The sequence below is a fragment of the Ranitomeya variabilis genome, chromosome 1 (assembly GCF_051348905.1).
Source record: "Ranitomeya variabilis isolate aRanVar5 chromosome 1, aRanVar5.hap1, whole genome shotgun sequence".
NCBI classification, from domain to species: Eukaryota; Metazoa; Chordata; class Amphibia; order Anura; family Dendrobatidae; genus Ranitomeya; species Ranitomeya variabilis.
Window position 1 is genome coordinate 1073197766 of NC_135232.1, and position 15506 is coordinate 1073213271.

Below are 15506 nucleotides of genomic sequence, written 5' to 3' on the forward strand. Positions count from 1 at the left end.
GCTTGAGAGTAGCCCATAGATGGGGAGGCGTTAGATCAGATAAAAAGGGGAAGCACTTCCTAGCGGAGAGGGAAAGTTCAGTTAGGGTCAGTCAGAGTCTTAGACAGTGTCAGGGTTCAAGTTCAGGTACATGCTGCGATGGGCCCTAAAAGTACCAAGCTTCCAAACAGCAGGAGGGTGCACCGAGAGTCTAAAACAGATCCCTGAATGGTATGAAGCTTGGTACTGTTAGGGCCCATTGCAGCATGAACCTGAATTGAACCTTGACACTGTCTGACTCTCTGACTGAACCTCTCCACTCCTAGTGCTTCTGATGTAACCCCTCCCCATCTGTGGGCTATTCCTAAATTGTTAACTATACCTTACCCAAACTAGTGCAACTATCTCCCTATGCCTTAAAATATAATTATTTATACCCTTACATACACAAGGTATGTAGCAGCAGATTTCCACCTATTAGCAACTTTAGTAGTACAGAAAAATCACAACGTTTTGGCCTTGCATGGCCTTCATTAAACCATATCTTGCTTTTTGACGCCTTCATAAAGCCCCTATGCAGCCGAAATGTTGTGCTTTGTCTTCACTAAAAAAATTACTGAAAGGAGGATGTCTGGTGCCCTGGTTAGTAGATTTCTCTATGATAGAGCAGAATACATTATCTTTAGTGATGAGCAAATATACTCATTACTCGAGATTTCCCGAGCACGCTCGGGTGTCCTCCAAGTATTATTTAGTGCTCGGAGATTTAGTTTTTAGCGCCACAGCTGAATGATTTACATCTATTAGCCAGGATAAGTACATGTGGGGATTGCCTGGTTGCTAGGGAATCCCCACATGTAATCAAGCAGGCTAGTAGCTGTAAATCATACAGCTGCGGCGAAAAAAATGAAATCTTCGAGTACTAAAAATACTCGGAAGACACCAGAGTGCGCTCGGGAAATCTCGAGTAACGAGTACGGTATATTCGCTCATCACTAATTATCTTAAAAAGCCTAAAAAAAGGAATAGACTCAAAAGTTTAACATTGTACAAATCTGCAGGCTACAAGGGTCACCCAACCAGACTGGATCATCCATTCCCATGATCCATGTAAAACAATGTTGTTTTGACTGTAGCTAAAATCTACGGGATCGGACTTTAGCAGACGAATTGATGTACTATATATATCTGTATGTATGTGTTCTGGTGGTGGTATATGTATACATGGTATAAGTACAGTATATATGTGGCTACTATGGGGTCCATAGAGGCAATACACTTTCTGGTTTATTGCCTTCATGGATAGATGCGAGATGCTGTGCTGTACTTCCATCACCAAAGTTACAAGTTGGTTGAAGAGGGTTAAAGTGTTAAAGTGAAGAGGAAAACATCAGGATAGCCTCCTGTGTGCTAAAATGCTGATATGATTTTTGCTGTGGCCCTGAATCCCTGCTGTTGCATCAATGTGTAGTTCTTTGCATGTATTTGTTTGCTCGTGTGTGTGTTTTTATGTGCGTGTTTATGTTTGTGTGTATGTATGTTTGAGTATGTGTTTGTGTATGTATGTAGGTGTGTGCATGTGTGTATAGTGTGTATGTACATATCTTCGTATAGTATGTGTGTGTATGTAAGTGTGAATGTGTGTGTGACATTGTGTGTATTTGTGCACAGAATAGTGTATGTAGGTGTGTATTTTTGTGTATAGTATGTGTGTTTATGTGTGCACATTGTGTGTGTGTCGGATTATGCATGCACTATGAGTATATATGGATTAGGTTCAAGTTAAAACTAAAGGTACCTTCACACTGAGCAACTTTACAATGAGAACGACAACGATCCGTGACGTTGCAGCGTCCTGGATAGCAATCTCGTTGTGTTTGACACGCAGCAGCGATCTGGATCCCGCTGTGATATCGCTGGTCGGAGCTAGAAGTCCAGAACTTTATTTGGTCGTCAGGTCGGCGTGTATCGTCGTGTTTGACAGCAAAAGCAACGATGTCAGCAATGTTTTACATGGAGCTAACGACCTGTGAGAACGATAAGTGAGTCACCGCTACGTCACAGGATCACTCCTGCATCGTTCTGGAGCTGCTGTGTTTGACATCTCTACAGCGACCTAAACAGCGACGCTGCAGCGATCGGCTCGTTGTCTATATTGCTGCAGCGTCGCTAAGTGTGACGGTACCTTTAGTATCTACCCTCTATGTTTATGTGGTGCACTGATCCATGTGGTGTGACTAGGGATGACCCGTGGAAGTTCAGTTTCTGGAACCCAACTTGAACTTTAGTTCAATGTTTAGTCCAGGTCCAGGTACTAGAACTGCACCTGAACATGAACCAGAACCCGGACCGCAATGAAAACAATGGGGACATGAACTTTGGAGCAAGAAAATTCTCTCCCAGAACTCCGAACATTGCATAGGACTTTCTGAAGAAGTCCGTGTTTGGCTATTCGTTCCTGTTTGCTCATCTGTGTGACCGATCTTTTGATAATAAAGTCTACATCTATATGTATGTATGCATGTAGGTATTTGTGTTTGTAAGTACGTGTACGAGTACGTGTTTGTGTGTATGTGGGTATTGGCATAGCTATGTGCATAAATGTGTTTTACTCGTGTTTATCTGATTGTATTTTATCCTCTAGTCCTTTCATTTATATTTTTTTTCACAGTCAGCTTGGCTACAATGTGTACAGCTACAAAAGGATATCTGAGAAACTCTACCCTACAATTAAACTCCTACATTTCACTTCAGCAGACACTGAAAGTTTATTCTTCTTTGACGGCAATCACTACGCAAACTTTGCCGCATAGACTGTAGCTGTTAAACACGGGGACAATTCACAATCAAAGCCTTTTTTTCTGCTACTCTTCGTAATTGTCCTTCTCGATATACACTGAACAATTATAGAGCTTTTAAGTTTTAATGTCTCGTTCACCGTCTCGAAGGCGAAAAAAAATGCATAGTGAAATTCCACTAGGACGACCAAGTCCAACTGAGAAAATGAAGATTGAAATCCTTCCTTATTCTTTGGAAAGTTCTAATCGCTTCACTGCTTACCACTCATTGACACCTGACACCAAGAGACAATGGGAAGAGTAGACTTGATTAGTGCATCAAACAGACAAGGTGGCTTGCCGAGCAGCATTACTGAAAGGAGACGGAAAGAAATCCAACATGCCTGCCTATTTGAGTAAATTGGAGAGCCGTGTTTTTTTGGGATTCATTCAAAGGCTCCTAGTTAGCTGTTCACCCATGGGAGTTCCATTTACAATGTGATTTGCATGTCTGTGATGACAGTCCTTTGTTTCTTAGTGTCTCAGATTTTCTCCTTTTTTTTAAGTGGTGCTACAGACTTTTGGCAATCAACAAACCACCCTCAGGATACCATATGGACCGTAAAGAGCATGTTTGAAGAACATAATTTATTGCATCTTTTTTTTTGCTTTACTTCAAAAACCTCCTTTAGTGGATTTCAAAGACTTGCAAATTATGATAGAAAGCAGAGAGGTTTGAGAAGGTACACGAAGAATACGGCTGAATAGAGTCACCGTTCTTAAGCGCTGCTTCATTAACTGCTATAAAGTAATTAATTGTCCTTAAATTAATTACAGGGATTATCATTGTTTTATATGTTCATTTTTATTCAAACTTAACATTAGATTGCTTTCCGTCCATAGCAGAAGGCATTTTAAAGAGGCATTTGAGGCAAAAACACGGATGTCACACTAAGACGATCCTTGACTTCAGAGCTACGTAAGCCTCCTGCTGGATAACAGAAATGTACCTTACATCAGATGTGTCCAGCACGGTCAAAATTTAGATGTAAAAGAATACTGTCTTCAGGAACAGGCGCGGACATATCATTGGGGAAACCAGTTCAGCCGCATAGGGGTCCTAGAGGTAAGGGAAGACCACTAGTACCTCCAAAGTAGTTGGAATTGTGTATTTTGATGAGTTATTACACACGTGGTCAAAATTGCTGGTGCCCCTCGTTTAAAGACAGAAAACCCACAATGGTCACAGTAATAACTTGAATCTGACAAAAGTAATAATAAATTAAAAAATCTATGAAAATTAACAAACAAAAGTCAGACATTGCTTTTCAACCATTATTAGATATCACCTAATTTTTTGCCAATTGCTTTATGTGTGTCTGAAAACATCACTCAGATGGAGAGATGAATAGACCATCAATATTGGCATAAGTGAAGGTAAAACCTCTGGCCAACTTGCCAGATCACAGCAGATATCTCGATAGTCTGGCAAGCTCTGCACTTTGCATGCTCTTCATTGCTTACCTGGCATTGTGCTGTAGGTCTTAATGGCTGTGACTAGTATTGCAGCTCAATCTTATTCACTTAAATGGGGCTGAGCTGCAGAGATTTGCAGTAACAGACACTGCCACTACAACGCATGTGCCTTGGAAGCAATGAAGATGCGGCGTCTACTAAACAGATCTGTGATGAGAGTCAAACACTCATCAATCTGATATTGATGGACTTTTCTCAGGACACCAAAGACTATGCAGTCGCAAGGTTGGATAATATGGCACATGTGGCCCCGACATAAGTCACGCCGCTAAAGATCAGTGTGCATTGCTAATACACAGTAGCATAATGCAGGTGAATGTGTTTGAATTGTAATCTCTAGGCTACTGCGGCCAAGAGAAGCAAGTCATAAAAAGTCAGAACCAGTTGGATTTATTTCCCACTTGCTTGTCGAGATACTCTAGGGGTCACAATACAGCCCAACTCACCTGCATTGCGCTGTAATGTAGCAGCGGCATAGAGTGGTTTCTGAAGGTAAGACCTCTGTCACAGTCAAAGTCACCAGGTGGCCCCAGTTTTTTATTAAGGCCATAGACATACTAAAAATTTACGGTAACCCTACAGATAAGAAGTAAGTAGTAGATGTGTCCTATGTTTCCATGTGATACACATTTTCTTAAAAAGTGTAAAAAACATGTCAAGGGTGGAATGCCATCCCTTTCCAGTATTGTTTTATTGATAATTTTAAGATGATGGAAGAGTAGTAAGAATAGTGAATGACCACCAAAACAGTGTGCATAATATGGCCACATCATGAAAACCAAATGACAATCATAAGCAACATTGAAAGGGTTTTCCCAAAATTTCAAATTGTCCCCTATCAGCATGATACGTAATAACATGCTGATTACTGGGGGTCAATCACTAGGACACCCAGAAATCTCAAGAATGAGTCTCCGTAACCCAAAGAATGAAGCAGATATGCACATGCCTTGTCAATGTGACTGCTAGTCAAAGTCGAGTACCGGACTCTGCTGTTTCTGATAGTCCCATTGACAATAAATGGAGAAGATACTGAGCATGTGCACCTCTCCTCCATCCAAGATGGGGTTCTACAGAGAGTAATTTTTGGCAATACTGAGGGTCCTAGCAGATGAGCCCCTAAAAATCAGCAAGCTATGAATAGGGGATATCTTGCGAGTTTGGCAAAACCTCTTAAAGACTTCTCTAGTTAGTCTAGATACAGGATACTATCGGGAAGGATTAGGATTATTTCATTCACATTACCGAAGTTTTTCTTTTTGTAGATTTGCTGGATTTGCCCCTTTTCAATAATTTTCATGTTCAGTCTTTGTAAATATGTGTATAATTTTTCATGCATTAGTATATAGAAGCATGGAAATAGAATAACGGAGGCTTTGCATGACAATATAACCTTTGCGTCGAGTTTTCTATTATCGGGCATGTTCATTTTCAGAAAAGGCTTTCTGCTTTAGTAGTCCATGGCTGCGGGGCCTGGCAATACATTATCTTCTAACGCCGAGCTAGAAACTAGTAGTGAGGAAATTAAACTAATGATGGTTAGCTAGTTGTCACATTTCATCCAGCGGGTCAACAGTTCGGAATTGCATTTCCTACGGACTCGCAAAGCATGGCTTACTCCTTCCCATTCTAATCATGTACTTTTCTGGGCAATCAAATTGTGATTTTCTGACTATAACAAAAATAGAAAATGCACTTGTAATAATTTCAGTAGGACAAGATACGCTGCGGTGTGGGAATACGCTATTTGAATTTCAGCAAGAGGCAAAAAAAAAGAAAACCCTCCAGAGAGAAATTCGCCCTTAGATCAAAAGCTTTATGGCAAATTCAAGGTAAGTCATCACAATAGATTTTCCATCCGCAGAAGGCAAAAAAAAAAATCCCTTTAGCTCAGCTTTTTGGATCTCGTTCGACTTACATTTAGAATAGGGCCAGAGATGAAAGAATACTGTTCAGCTTTGCGTTTAGTAAAAGCGACATGCGAATATTTGCAGCCAATGCTGCAGGGGCCGCGATGAATACACAGTATTTTACCGCGTCTCTATTTCAAGCGCTCTGTTTCACTACAATGATCCGATAGACCCCCTAGCGTTATTGGGAATCAGGGCTTCCAGGATATTTGTCAAAAGCAATGTGTTTTAATTTTTTTTTTCTCGTTGCCTGTTGAATATTCACATGGCACCTTTACTGTCTGAGATCATACGGATTTGTTTGTACATTCATTACCAGCTGCTTAGTCGCATTCAGGATTCTACGAGCCCCGGAGATTCCTTAATGGCTTACAGTGGAATTCTTTCATCACGAAAGAGAAGAACAGATAAAAGCTTCAGACTGAGGGTCAGCACCTTCCTTTATGATATACGTCATAGAGCTCCCTACGCACCACCGGGGAGGGGAACGCATACAATCACTGCACCTTTTTACCTGGAGGAGAGCCTAGAAATCAGATCTGATTGTTATCAGAGATAAGGCCCTCTGCTCGGTTGGAGATGACGGCACAGGTGAGACGCTCTCAAGTGCCCCTTGTCAGATGAAGGCAATTACAAAGTCCCAGCAAACCGCTGACCACAACATATTGATTACACCCAAAGCTCCTCCGGGCAAATTCTTCTTCTTTTCATTCCTTGATGGCCATTTTCATTGTCTGCCTGGAATTTAGATAAGGGTTGTTCTTGTGTAGGCAATGCCCTCATTCCATAATAATCACAGAGGTGAGGCGGTGGTAGGAAAGGAATGAATTGAAGCTTCGAACCTGATTTATTGTACCTCTTTACAAGAGATACCTGCGTTTGGCATTAGACGTCCATTATAGCATATTAACCATTTATTGGACTCCTTCAGAAAGATCCAAGGGAAACTATAATGAGTCTAGCCATTATGTGTTAAAGGATGAAGTGACTCATTCCACAATTTACTAAAGGCACATTACGCATAAAAGTCCGTTCCTATTATTCACACCTATGGTAGGAAATATATTTATTTAGATGTTCTAAGAACTGGAGAGAAAGTAGTCACGATCACGATCATGGGGTTAGTAATTTTCTTGGACTTCCTATCCCTAATCCTGTTGACTGAAATGTCTATTCTCATGTTACAAAACAGAAAAAAGATAGACGGAAGGATTAGTGTTTCTTAAGAGGGATTCTTAAACTTCGAGCTAAGAGCAGGAAGTCTGTTAAAAAAGAACAAAAACAATACTCAGTTTTTCAACCTCTATCCACACAAGAACTTTGTTTACTTCCCTGCAGCGATGACGTGTGCATCCATGTAACCACTGCAGCCAATCACTGCTGAGTCCAAGCTCACTCGCATGTTCACCAGGTAATTGCTTCAAGGAATTAACAAAGACTTGTAGGGAGCCCAGAGCACTGTCATGTTTAACCATATCATAGAATGACCCCTATACTGAATCCTGAGTATAAAAATTTAGCTTTTTTTTCTGATGAACAGAACCATTATTGCTCATTGGCTTTGCCAGGTATTGTGGGACACGATAATCTAGTGAATGGGGATATGATGCAATGTCAGGGCTTTTTCTGATCGCAAACAAAACTTTAATGGGAATCTGAAAAGTTTTATGCATCTATTTTCTCCTAGAGTTCAAATATAAGAATATACAGTCTGTCCATAACAGTTATAGTATACATATGTAACTTTAAATTCCATTGGCTTCTTTCTCTGTTCAAAGGAATTATTGATCTCAGACTCTTTAGAGCCAGTTGCCAGTGATGAATACTGAGGCTTGCATTGATCCAATATTTATGCGAGCTAAATTTTCTGAGTTGTAGTGAGGATACGAACATAATGCATTCAATCACATCACCGTAAGGCTGGCCGAACACCTCCAACTTAATTTTGATCAGATGGTTAATGCGATCTATGTCATGTTTCATCTTTATAGAAAGGTAAAATCGTCATAAAGAACATGATGGCAATATCTACTGCCTGGGACCTCCAGGGGCAAAGATATCCTGAAAGTTGGGGATCTCATAAACTTTTAAAAGACCTAGCTCATCCCACAACCAGCCACTCATATGAACTCACCAAGGGGAGGTATGTAGCATAATCTTTAATAAAAAGTAGTTAATTTTTTTGTGGTTTAGCAGTCCTGCAAGGTGCAGCTTCAGGTGGTGCTTTCCATTTCTTAAAAGGAGTACCTCCCTCTGCTGAGCTCTGAACCATATCTATGACACAGGTTTAATGTTTTCTTCCGTTATCCTTTTTATTCTATATGATTCTATATGCTGTATTGTTTTATTCCCACTTCGTAAAATCTTTGTATTTTTTTTTAATAAACACTACCTACCTTTCCAGATTTAATATATAAAATGTAATACTTCCATTCCTCTTGTTCTGTAAGCTGCAAACTTGAAATAATACGCTAACTGTAACGTGTGTCCAATCTGTCTGTAGAGTTTCAGGTGGCAGCTAGTGGTTACTTTAGTTATTGTGGAGTTAAGAGTGATCGCATCAGGTTTTATATACATATATATGTTCCATGCGTTGGAATTGGATATATATATACCATGTGCTCACTGTTGGTTCCCCAATAACTGGCCTTGCAGTGGAAACAGCCACGTCCTCGTCCATCTCTCGTTATTCAATTGCGTAACTGTCCTGATGATTGGAGGCAGCAGAGTTGCATTCCCTAACATAATATATATATATATATATATATATATATATATATATATATATATATATATATATATATATACATACGAGACCAGTGGGTGCTCTTAGCCAATATATGACATGCAGCTCACACAAGTACGAAAAGACTAGGTAGGAAAATATTTTCAAGGATTATTCTTAGAAATTAAATACAAATCATTTTCCATGATGGGTTTTCATGGCTAATATGATTATCTAGGTTTTGTTCCAGCGCAGTATTTTCAATCCTGTTATCATATGGCTAAACAGAAGCTTTTGCTCATGTTTTTCAATGTGTGTAGGAAGAAGAGTCCTGTTCATTTAAACTAATGACAACTATGGTTTTGTAGATTTTCCAAACGATAGAGAAATATTATTTAGTAAAAAGTAAGGTCGTGGCTTCTCCAGTAGTGCCAACTCTTCCCCAGTAATTATGGGCTTATGTACTGTAACTAATTAAAACTAGTAATTAAAGATACAAGTTGAAACTATTTGTTGTATTGTACAACACCACGGTCGCACCTACCTGCTCTATGATTGATGGATGTGCATCCCCAAACACATCACCAGAAGTTATGCCCAATGCAATGACTCAGTGCTTACAAATTTTGATATCTTAGGTCATATTTACGGCATAAGACATTTTTGTCCTTGACTTTTCAAGGGCACTGCAATTTATTCTTGCAAATAGGCATCGGGTTCTGAATGATCCATCCTATTACTATTACAACCATGCTTTACATTGACCCCTATTAATGCATGACCAGCCTGCAACTGCATGACCAAGGAAAACAGAATTACTCTTGAATTGGTTGCCAAATGCCAAAGCCGAAGCGGGAAATTGCTTGTAGACCTGGAATAATACAAGTTCACTTGTTGAGATTTACAAATAGTTCTAGTAAACCTTCCGAAGACTACATTTCATGGTCGATCTTTTATTATGAGCAAGTGAACAGAAATTAGAATCACAGATTTCCCACCAGTTACTGTATGTCCTAAGCAGAAGAAAACACCTTTAATAGGCTATGACAGCGATCTGCACACATTACACATGACTGACATGTATAATGTGATAATCAATGCACCTTCTGTTCTGCAATTGAAACAATGTAGAAGTTAACAAGACCTATCATGGGTAGACTGTTTGCCATCAATTACACTATAATAACCAATTATTCATAAAAATAATGTGAAGGGCTATGCTTTATTATTTCATGACATCATTAAATATATTTTCCCATTGACTTTTCCACTGCCTTCAGTTGAAATTTTGCTCCATTAATTGCCTATTCTTTTGCCTATGTTGGACACATCTGGTGGAGAAGCTTCAGCTCAGCTCAGTTAGCTACTAAAATATATCAACTATCGAGGACTATCAAATTTTAATATTTTTCTATCTACTGCGTAACACGGTACAAAGATATCTTTTTTCAATCAGTCAATAAAAGGTATCAATCATTGAGGACTCTTAAATTTTAATATTTTTCAGCTCAGCTCAAAAATACTTTAATTTTTTAAAATAAACAAATATTGCACACGCGCTACCTCATACAATGGAATGAAAGCCCTCAGCTGCAAGGAGACAAGACAGGAAGGTGCCACCACTGTCAATGAATAGCCGAGAATGATGATAACAACAAATGAATCCGCACTGGAAGGGCACAAAAGATGAAGTAATAGAAGTAAAAGACTACCGCGATGATGGAACACACAAAACCGCATGTGATATGCTCGCCTGCACAACCCCACCACAGCGGAGCAGCCCCACTCCAACCAAAACAAACCGGAGCACTGATATTACCGCTCACAGTAAAGGACTCACCGTCAGGAGAGGTAGCGCTATGGAGCGTGGTGAGTACAGACAGGTCAGAGAAGGAGGATCCGGCGTGTGGAACACTAGCGGGAGGGCAGGCGGGCAGAGGTAGTGGACCGCAATGTGGGCCAGCAATTGCGGAAGCTGCGCAGAGCCAGGGAAAGCCCCGGCCGGTGGCGTCCCTGGATACGAGCAGGAAGAGAGAATAGCTGGCACGAGGCTCAGCGTGTGATGTCACACAGGTAGTACGTGTGACGTAGTAAAGATACCTTTATGTTTCAATTTATGGCGTTTTATATGGCTTTACAATTAGCATAACTACAGCAGCCATCACTATAATGGGCTAAATGGGCAGACGGCAAACTTTGATTGACATCTTTGGGGCTTATATGTCTGGGTGCATGCAGAGACCGGTAACCCTGATGAAGAAGGTCGCCACTCCTTCGAAACGCGTCGGCTTTTGGTCTCTGCGCTGCCCCATACTACCTGTGTGACATCACACGCTGAGCCTTGTGCCAGCTATTCTCTCTTCCCGCTCGTATCCAGGGACGCCACCGGACGGGGCTTTCCCTGGCTCTACGCAGCTTCTGCAATTGCTGGCCCGCATTGCGGTCCACTACCTCTGCCTGCCTGCCCTCCTGCTAGTGTTCCACACGCCGGATCCTCCTTCTCTGACCTGTCCGTACTCACCACGCTCCATAGCGCTACATCTCCTGACGGTGAGTCCTTTACTGTGAGCACTACTTTAATTTTTTATTTTTTTAGAAAACCAGCCCTCCAGAAGACCATTTTTTTCAATGTAGTTTGACACAACCTTCTAAATGGTAGTGAAAAATTAAACTTTATACTCAAATGAATATGATTTGCACTATCAAATATCAGTGATATGTTGCAACTGCAGCATGGAAACGTACAGTATTTTCTGGATGTGTAAAAATATGTCTTACGGTGCCCATACATCTTAGATATATGTTCTTTCAGCCAAGCATAGATATATGTTTAATGGGGAGAGTGGAGTAAGAGCTGCCAGATACCTCTCTAAACAAAGGAATCACCTGTTGAAATTAAACATGTCCTTTGCTTTCAACCAGGAATGAAGTTGGGAGGTCTTCTCCTTAGATGGTTGCCTGGTCCTGAGATATTTCTGTTGTGTATGGCGGCTTTTATCTTCAGTAGTCTACCTGAATTTTCCAAAATTGCTTTAGACTACAGTAGTAATACCAATTATTACATTGATGTATATGGATGACACCCATAAATACACAGGTAAATTAATTTAATTGCCTCCTTAAGCCAATAATCATAAGTCATTATGCTCAGACAGGGCAAGTATATCAGAACAAAGACCAACAAATCCCTTCACATGAGCTGGCACTTTAATGATAATTTCCACAGGTATCTACATGTAATACGCCCGATTATAAAGACTGTAAATCAATGTTTGTCATATGTAAAGTTTCTGTATATAAAGATATGAAGTCGTTAGAAACTATAGTAACATGATAGTTTAAGAATATAATGGCTACGATATGTCTTCTGAATAAAGATTTTTCCTGCATAAATCCTTCTAAAGATGGATGATACATGATCTTTAGTGATTCACATCTCAAAGTCTAGAAGAAATGATTACCGTACTTTCCGATTTGGTCAGCAAACATGGTGTAGAACTGTGGTTAATTGGTGAACTGGTAGAGGATCGCTTAACCGACAGCCATCTCGGCCGGCTCTCCCTCACATAGGAGCACTTAATCGGCCAAGCACTCATGTTTTCTATATGAAAGCATGGCAAAAAATGTCTGCCAATGGCTTATCTTCAGGGGACAAAGTGATTTTCAGTCCTAAGTTGGACATACGCAATCCACATCTGTCCTCATGGATCAGTTGTCTGGGGCCCCCATACATATTAGATTGCCATTGATATATTCAGATGACATTAATCTAATGTGTTAACCCCCACAATTGCGGCATAAAAAATAAGTATCAGTGAACACAGGTCCTAAAATTATAACAGCACAAGAAAGCAATGAACGTCCCTTCTAGTATTACTGTTAAAAAGCAATACCGCTTGGAAAGTTGTATCCTCATTATGTTTCGATTACAATAATTTAAGTGCAGATCATGTGTGTGCCATTGGATTATGATGTCAGGAATTCAAGAGTTATAATTGGGGAAGGATGGATCGATGGAACTTCGAGTTCTGGTACCTGACCTAAATTTCATTTCAAAGTTCAGTTCGGGTACCAGAACAGTACCCAATCTTTAAACAGAACCTGAGCCTTAGTGAAAAAACATTGTTACTGACTTCCAAAGAAAGTCCATGTTCGGCGTTTAACATACTGTCCGATACGAAAGCTGAATTCGCTAGTTAGGGTTCGCCCATCTTTAGGTGCCCATTGGGTGTCTAAATTTACAAAAGTAACTTATTATTTACTCTGCAAAATTATAAGTCACAAAACTTATTGATGATCTTTTCTATTGAGAAATTATAAATGGTTGTGATACGAACATGAAGCAGGAGCAGCAGATCAGGGGCAACTATTGGTTGGTGACACTCTGCTCTGACAAATAGGTGGAGTTGTTAATTAGTGACCTTCCTCTGGGATACCCTAAATACATATAAGGGGTTAAGTTATTGAGACAGCCCCTTTGATACTGTTTTATGCTGAGATTCTGAAGATTGCTAACATACTGTAGATGTAATTATACTCATTCTGCAGCGTGTACAGTGCTTTATAGAGACGTATGTATTCCTATTGTATAATCATGAAAATTACCACGTACATCAAACTATCCAATAGTTATGGCCTAAAACATTAAAGCCATAGAGATTAGGCATTTCACTTAAACCTACACTTCAAGATGTACCGTTACTAGCGATGGGCGAGCGTGCTCGGCACTGCTCCATACTCAACATTGGGGTGCTCGATTGAGTAATGAGCAGTAGAGTATCGCTTGGTGCTCGAGTCCCCGTAAGAGGCTCATTTGATCAACTGAAGTGGGGAGCGCAAGGACGAGAGAAAAAGAGAGTAAGAGAGGCCGTCTGTTCTCCGGAAAATTGCTCGAGTTACACATTCACTTTCGGAAAAATGCTCGAGTTACACATTCACTTCCATTATGCTCGTTATTCCAGTCAAGCACGTACGAGCATCCAAAATGCTCGATTCGAGTACCAAGCACTCGAGCATTTCAGTGTTCAAACAACACTAAACATTTTGCCTAAACTACAAGTCATTGTGTACAGCGCCCTTACAGATCTCTATACAAAAGAAATATCAAAATGAGAATTCACTGTTACGCCTATTATCATTAAATCCAAAAAGCAGCAATTAAAAGAGAAAAGTTGGAAACATATTTTAACAGGTTGTTTTGAAACTTGTTTCATTCCTCTGCACTGAATAACAAATTGATCAGAGTCCCACACTTTACTGGGCTACAATTCAAAAATGATAATATGTCTGCCAGTGGGATCCAAATGATCTCCTAAAGCTAACAAGCACATACAAAAAAATATTGTTAAAGAAATATTCTGGTAAGTAATTTACATTGTATCACTGAGGTTTAGGCTACATTCACATACAGCGGTCACGCTGCAGCTTTTAACGTCAATGGCACTGGCAATGCACTCTTTCCACTGTTTTCCTGCACAATCTCTTTCTCTTGTAAGAACTCGAAAATGATCATATTAGCAAAATGGCTTTTCAGGTGACAGGTTTTTTCTACAAGGTTAAGTGATCATTTGGGGAAGCAGTAAAACCACTGCAGCGGCACAGGGATGTGTGTGAGCGCAGCGGTAAGGCTCTTTCAGACTACCGTAATCATGGGTCTGATCTGGGATCACAATGCCTGAACTTACCGAAAATCTCCAAAACCGAGCGTGAAATGTGTGAAGTTATCACTCTTGGTTCAGGAGAAACCCGGCTAGTCAGTGCATTGCTATCCAAGATCGCATCAATGATCACAGACATCTGAAAGAGCCCTTAGGGCCCAATTCATCAAGCCTTTTATGTGAGTATTCTGGCCTAAAAAGCTTGAAAAGTTGCATCATTTTGGTGCAATTGGAGGCTGCACAAAAATTCTGCAACTTTTCGCATTCTCACCCAGCTTATACAAAGTGGGCAGAGCTGGGGCGTAACATGGGCGTGGCGACCACCGCTTGACAAATTCATGATAAGCGGATGCAATCACTACGCCACAAATGTTACTCCGGCAGGGACTGGAGTAACATTTTTGGAAAGGTGCACACACAGGTATACTTCACTCATCCAGAGCTCCAAATGCCTCTTCATGAATCAGTAGAGACTGACTCCAGCACCCCCTCATCAGGAATGGCAGTCTTTATGAATCGGGAGTTTGACCTTTCAATGCAGCTGTCAAAACCGTCTCCCTATGTTGCAATTACACCCCTCCTCCCACCCAAATCCAAATCATACACAGGTGTGGGATTAAGTGGCAGCTGCTCTTGAAATTTTCCTTTAGACTCACCTGAAAATTACAGGATATAATACAGACATTCTGTTTTGACTTGCATTAAATCCATTGTTTTAGACTTTTTTTGCCAGCAAGGATGGATACTACGGACATGACACTCAATGAGGTGACATCCAATTTATAAAGTGTCCAACGTATATCATATTAATCCTTGTTTTTACATTTTTTTCTTTATCTTTAATGAGATAATTGTCTCATTAACTCTTCCCTCGGTAGCATACATAATCAAGTCAACACTTTTATCTTAACTTACTAAGCCT

General features: G+C 40.3%; 1 protein-coding gene across 3 annotated transcripts in view; it reads right to left on the bottom strand.

The window, feature by feature from the left end:
• Positions 1-15506, bottom strand: part of PCDH7 (protocadherin 7) — a 1191840-nt gene that overhangs the window by 1115421 nt on the left and 60913 nt on the right. The gene's annotated exons all lie outside the window — the stretch shown is intronic.